Source organism: Silene latifolia, chromosome 5 (genome assembly GCF_048544455.1).
Source record: "Silene latifolia isolate original U9 population chromosome 5, ASM4854445v1, whole genome shotgun sequence".
Taxonomy (NCBI): Eukaryota; Viridiplantae; Streptophyta; class Magnoliopsida; order Caryophyllales; family Caryophyllaceae; genus Silene; species Silene latifolia.
This window is the reverse complement of record NC_133530.1, coordinates 39290911-39297029: the sequence shown is the minus strand read 5'-3', so window position 1 is coordinate 39297029 and position 6119 is coordinate 39290911. Positions and strand designations below refer to the sequence as shown.

The following is a 6119-nucleotide window of genomic DNA, read 5'->3' as shown; positions in this document are numbered from 1 at the left end:
CAAATTACTAATTATATACGTACAATCGTTTTTCTTCTTAACCAATATATATGCAATTATGTTTTTTATCTTAAGGTCAAACTCTTAAGTTTGACCTAATTTATTACACTAAGGAGTACTTTATATTCAACTAAATCCTTATGGGATACCCCATAGTTAACCATAAACAAAAAAAAAATGATTATTTCCACTTTGGTGCCTTAAGGTTCAGCCTAATTTAATTTTACTTTACTGTCCTGAGGTTTGCATAATTACACTTTGGTGCCTTGAGGTCTACTTCCTACTTAAGTGACCTATACATAACATTCATAATATTTTATACTCCCTCCATCATCTTTTATCTCCCCGGCCACTTCTCTAATATATGTGAGAGAATTTTATTGAAATGAGAAGATACAAGATAATGGAGGGAGTACTAAAAAAATATTTTGAACATAACAAATCAGGCATTTTTTTGCAATATTACTATTTTGTATGCAGTTTAATATCCAATTATGCACTTCATTTTACTGAAAATATAAGTACTTGAGATAAAAGTTGACTATTAAATGTTTTAGGCCACCAAAAATGAAATTTTATTCAAAACTCAAGTTAACAAAGTAGAAGTAGTCGAAACCTTAGGACACTAAAGTGGAATAATGCAAACCCCATGGCACTAAAGTGGAATTAACCCAAATCTCAGGGAACAAAATGGAAATTTTGCAAAAAAAAAAAAAAAAAAAAAAAAAAAAAAAAAAAACCTTTGAAAAGCTATGTAAAAACTATTGCACTTTTTAATATACAACTAGTTTTGTGACCCGTGAAATTTACGGGATCTTTTGTTTTTTACTATGATATTTTTAGTGAATCAAATCATAACATTCTACAATATGATTTCATGTTTTAAGACTTCTATAAAATCAAGACAAATTAGTTTTTTTGTACAATAATTTTATGTAAAATCAGAAACTAAAGTGTTATATAGTAAATACTTTTATCAAAACCATGTCATTATTTGACGTTCTTTTATGAGGGTTTTAAATGGTAAGTGGTGTTACTCAAATCCTTTTACGTGCTTTGTGATATGTCAAATATGCGCAAATAGAAGCTGATTAAAATCAATTAATAATACAGGTATTCGCATAATCGAAAACTGAAGTAACTCAATGGAAGCTGATTAAAATCAATTAATAATATAGGTATTCGCATAATCACATTACATGAAACCATAATATTATCAAACAAAGATCGCCAAACATGCAACACCCTCACTAATTAGATATTAAAATTTTATCAACAAATCCAAAATTAATATAAAACACACGATTAGAACTGTTGTGACAAAAACTAACATTTCACAGCACCCATAATATTGTAGCTAGTACTATAATAAATTGCGAAACTAAGAATTTGAAAGGAGCAACTCGTAATAATTGGATCATTAAGTCCCTATACTTCATCCATTAAACAATATTAAGCAAAAATGTGCTTTGACATTTCTCCAAATTTTCCACGTTGGGGATTCAACCGTATACTTCAAAATAGATAAACTAAGCATTCCACTCAATCATGTTTTCTATCAAAAGCCATTTTGAATAGGCATGTGTCTCATGTGTATAATTAAAGAAAATGAAAATTAAATTTAAGGTGTACAAAAGAATAATGTAGATGTAAATAAACTTTTTAGATTTCTCTCATCTTTATAGTTATTAATAATTGATAATTAATTCACCTCACTAATTTAACATCTAACTCCTTTCTTAAATGATAATTTTTGGGCTTTTCACTCCATTATTTATGTTACCTATTATCCATGTCAATAAGATTGAGATCCTCGCAAATTTAATTTCATTCTATGAGTGTTATTTTTCTAAGGAAAAATGATGATTAAAAAACAACACATATCAAAATAAAGCATACATTTGAAAGTTTTTGAAATACTAATTTTTTTTATGAACCTAAAAACAATTAGTCATTTACATTCATGTTGTCAATCTTATAGTTAGTTTATAATATAGTATTGAGTCGAATGAATAGAGTATTTGTTTAAGTAATTCTAATATTTCTCTTCTTAGTCTTCTTTCTTCAATAAACCATCCCTACATAAAAAAAATCACTTAGTCATTAATTTTTGTTATTAATTTAAGTTTCTCTTAAATAATGGAAGAAAGATGACATTGAGTCTAAAGATGTAAGTATATTTACCTTTGAATAGCACAACACCACAAATCTCAATATCCCTAAATAAGAAATAAACAACAAATATGCGAGGATAAAAATGTGATGTACTTCATAACCAATGGAAAATAAATAAAAATGAATTCTTAATTTAAAACTTTAATACATTTACCTTGATGCTGATACAATGATAAAAAAAAAGTTAGTGACATATACAATTCTTTTCGCGATAGCGGTACAAAAATATTTACTTAAATGTTGTCTCACAAATGTTGTCTTCCGTCAAAAACTTATAGTCAATCTTGTAGTTAGTTTATAATATAGTATTGAGTGGAATGAAGGGAGTAGTTGTTTAAGCAATTCTAATATTTTCTTTCTCCATATAGTATTTTTTCTCCAATGAACCATCTCTAGGGAAAAAAAGGACAAAATCCACCGAGTAATTAATAAGAAATAAAATGGTGAAATTTGATTTACGTGATATTAATCTTATCGTTATTAATTTAAGTTTTTATTTAAATAATAATAGAAAAAGGGCATTGAGCCATAAAGATGTGAGTATATTTATTTACCTTCGAATAGCACAATACCACAAATCTTGATAGTTCCTACATAAGAAAGTTTTAAAAAGTGATGAGCAACCAATTGAACTTAAAAACAAATAAATGAATTATTATTTTAAAACCTTAATACATTTACCTACCACAAATCTTGATAGTTCCTACATAAGAAAGTTTTAAAACGTGATGAGCATTTCATAACCAATGGAACTTAAAAATAAATTATTAAATTATTAATTTAAAACCTTAATACATGTACCTTACCTTAATACACTTACCTTGATGTTGATATACTGATAAGATTTAAAAAAGACTATTTACATATACAACTACGATTTTATTGGCGATGAGGGCAAAAAAATATTGGCATGAAATTTGGCTCACAAATGTTGTCTTACATCGAACATTTATATCCAATTGAGGATGCATGTTATGACTTTTGGGTGTCTTTTTATTATTATCATCAAATTTAATATATATAATAATTATGTAGTAAGGTTTTAGGACTTTTGAGCATTCTTTTTCATTATTAGCAAATTTAATATAAACATAAATATGGAGCAAGGAGAAATGAAATGTTAAAGGTTTGCTTTAATTTTTATTTTATTTTTTATTTTTTTGTTGACAAAAGTCACCTTGTTTAATGTTAAATATGTTATTATTTACTCTTAATATCAACAAAATATTTGTTTTTTTAATAAACGGAGTAAATTAGAATTATGTGATATTTATTTGTTGCTTAAAATATTCTAACAATAAACGTCGAAATTTAAAATTTAATATGAATTTTGATTTTAATTGTTGTTTAATTTATCTACAAGCTTAAAAGTCCAAAGTATAATATTTGTAATACTATTTGCATTTAATATTTCTTTCTTTTTTTCTTTTTTACTTTTAAAATTAGAAATAATGATGTAAACTTTGGTGTAAATTTTAATTATAAATTATGAAATTTTGATGTAAATTTGAAAGAGATATATAAATTTTGGAAAAAAAATATATTTAAATTAATGTCATATAATAATAAGTTGATGATTTATACCACATTAACTCGCCATGTCATATTAAAATTTGACATGGCATGTGTAGTAAGTGACATGGCTTTTTGGTAGTGTAAGGTGGCATTTATGACGTGGCATTTTAAATTCCCCTTTTAATAGTATTATATAGATCAATACATGACAAAGTAATAACCAGCCATTCGCAAACCGCGGTAAATAATTAAGTGAATAAAAACACATAGAAGAATTGGAATTTAAAAAGTACAAATTGATCTAACCGCATAATTTTGTATATTTCGCAGTTCAATACATTTTTAATATCTATTATGGATTTGATATGAATTTGAAACCAGTTTGAATAAACAATTTGGTGATATAATAGTAGATTATATATTGTTCTCACAATTTGTATATATATTTACACTGATTTATTCATAGTTAGCTGGTTCTTAAAATATTAGTCTGCCTAAAATCGAAATTCTTGACTTTGTTCATTTGTATTTTATTTTTTGGCTCATTTGACAAAATCGATATGAGACTTATTTAATATTTTTAAATGGTAGCTCAATTTTTTTAATCTTATGTGAATATTATTGGTAATCTGATCATACATATTTGATACGTTGTAGAAAGTCAGAGTTAAAACTATTTCATGCCATCGTTGAAGTTCTTTATTTCTAATTTTGTCATTGTAGAAATATTTCTCTGTCAAATGCCAAGTAAATATCATTATTGACCTCTTTTTCCTATTATGACATATTACTTTTTCATGAAGTGTTTTTTTTTTTTTAAAATAAAGTTTAGCTTCCTCCTAAGGTTTTTGTGTAAGACAATTACAGGTTTGGTTATAATTACCAACTCGAATCTTTTGTAAATCTTTTAAATATTCAAAAAAGTTTCTAAATAAAACTATCTTTATTACTACATGAATTTCACCAAATAGTTAAAATCGAATAACTTAGATTTTTGGCAATATTTATATTTGTAAGAAATTATGATCTCTTTTTTTTTTCTCACAAAGATTAATTATATGTGTATAAAATATACAATTTTAACACTTTTATACGTTTATTGAATGACTTTTTTTGACTTTATAAATATTTTTAAAATAAATATTCTTTATAATCTATTATTATGTTAGTAAAGAATAATCGATAAATTATTAGATCCACTTCCATTAGTATTTTTTTCTTATAAAATATTACATTTATTTACTTCTATTAGGATTACTTTCTCATAAATTATTAGAACTACTTTGATTAGGATAATTTTATCATAAAAAAGCTAAATCTACACTTATTAGGAATTCCAAAAAAGTTGGACTCTCTAATATCGCTCGAAAAGTTTATACTTTATATATATGTATTGATTGATTGGATTGATTGATTGATTTTTTTTGTTCTTTTTATAAATCTACTTTTATTAGGATACATTGAATGTCATTTTAGTTCATTTTCAACTTAAGATAAAATGAGAAGTTGGTACTCACAATCACATATAAATAAATTTATAATCACTAAAATCTACATATATGTGTGTGATTTAATAAATTCAATCTACTTATATTAGGATATAAAATTAAATAAAATTTGTTTTTTTTTTAAGAAATCTAATCTTATTAGGATAATTTTATAAATTTAATATTTTTTTTTAGAAATCTACTCTTATTAGGATAATTTATTAAATTTTTCTTTAAATTATATGATTTCTAAAAAAATTGGACTCTCTAATATCGCTCGAAAAGTTTCTGCTTTATATATATGTATTGATTATTTTATTTGGTTTGTAAACCCAAATCAACAAACAACCCATGTACTTGGTACTCAGCAGATTAATATTAGCGATGCATTGGTGAAATGATTGTAAATGGCGATTAGATTGACAGGTTTGACTAGTATGTTTCAATTAACAAATTTAGTAGAAGTGTTTGGTAATTAGCAGATTTTGGTTAATAGATTGTTGTATATATGTGTAAATGGTTGACGGATTCATATTCCACAATCTACTAATGTGAATATGCTGGGTGGAGCAGCATATTGAAAAACAGTAGATTGAGCTCCAATCTACTCTTTCAATATGCCATTTACCAAACACTCAAAATAGTAGATTGATGAGTCAAACATGTTAAACGACTTAAATATGCTAAAAGTTTATCAATCCGCCGTTTACCAAACACCCCCTAATCTCTCATCACCTTTCTCGCATAGCCTACATAAATAACAAACTCCTTCAATAAAATTTTTATGTTTGTGATGAAGTATATCACATTCCAAAATTAAAACCGCAGACTTTTAGTGCTATATAATGACCGTAATTATAGGTGGCTCAATGTAGTATCTGGAAATATTACGAGTATATCACATCAGTCGGAATAGTGGTCACAAAAGTTTAAGTGTGCGAC

At 25.6% G+C, this 6119-nt stretch overlaps 1 long non-coding RNA gene across 1 annotated transcript; it reads right to left on the bottom strand.

Moving 5' to 3' along the window:
* Positions 1 to 1901: 1901 nt before the first annotated feature.
* Positions 1902 to 2862, bottom strand: LOC141656072 (uncharacterized). Its single transcript, XR_012548323.1, has 3 exons — positions 2730 to 2862; positions 2185 to 2219; positions 1902 to 2078 (listed from the first exon to the last, which is right to left on the bottom strand). It is a non-coding gene; the product is annotated as an uncharacterized LOC141656072 (long non-coding RNA).
* Positions 2863 to 6119: the final 3257 nt, after the last annotated feature.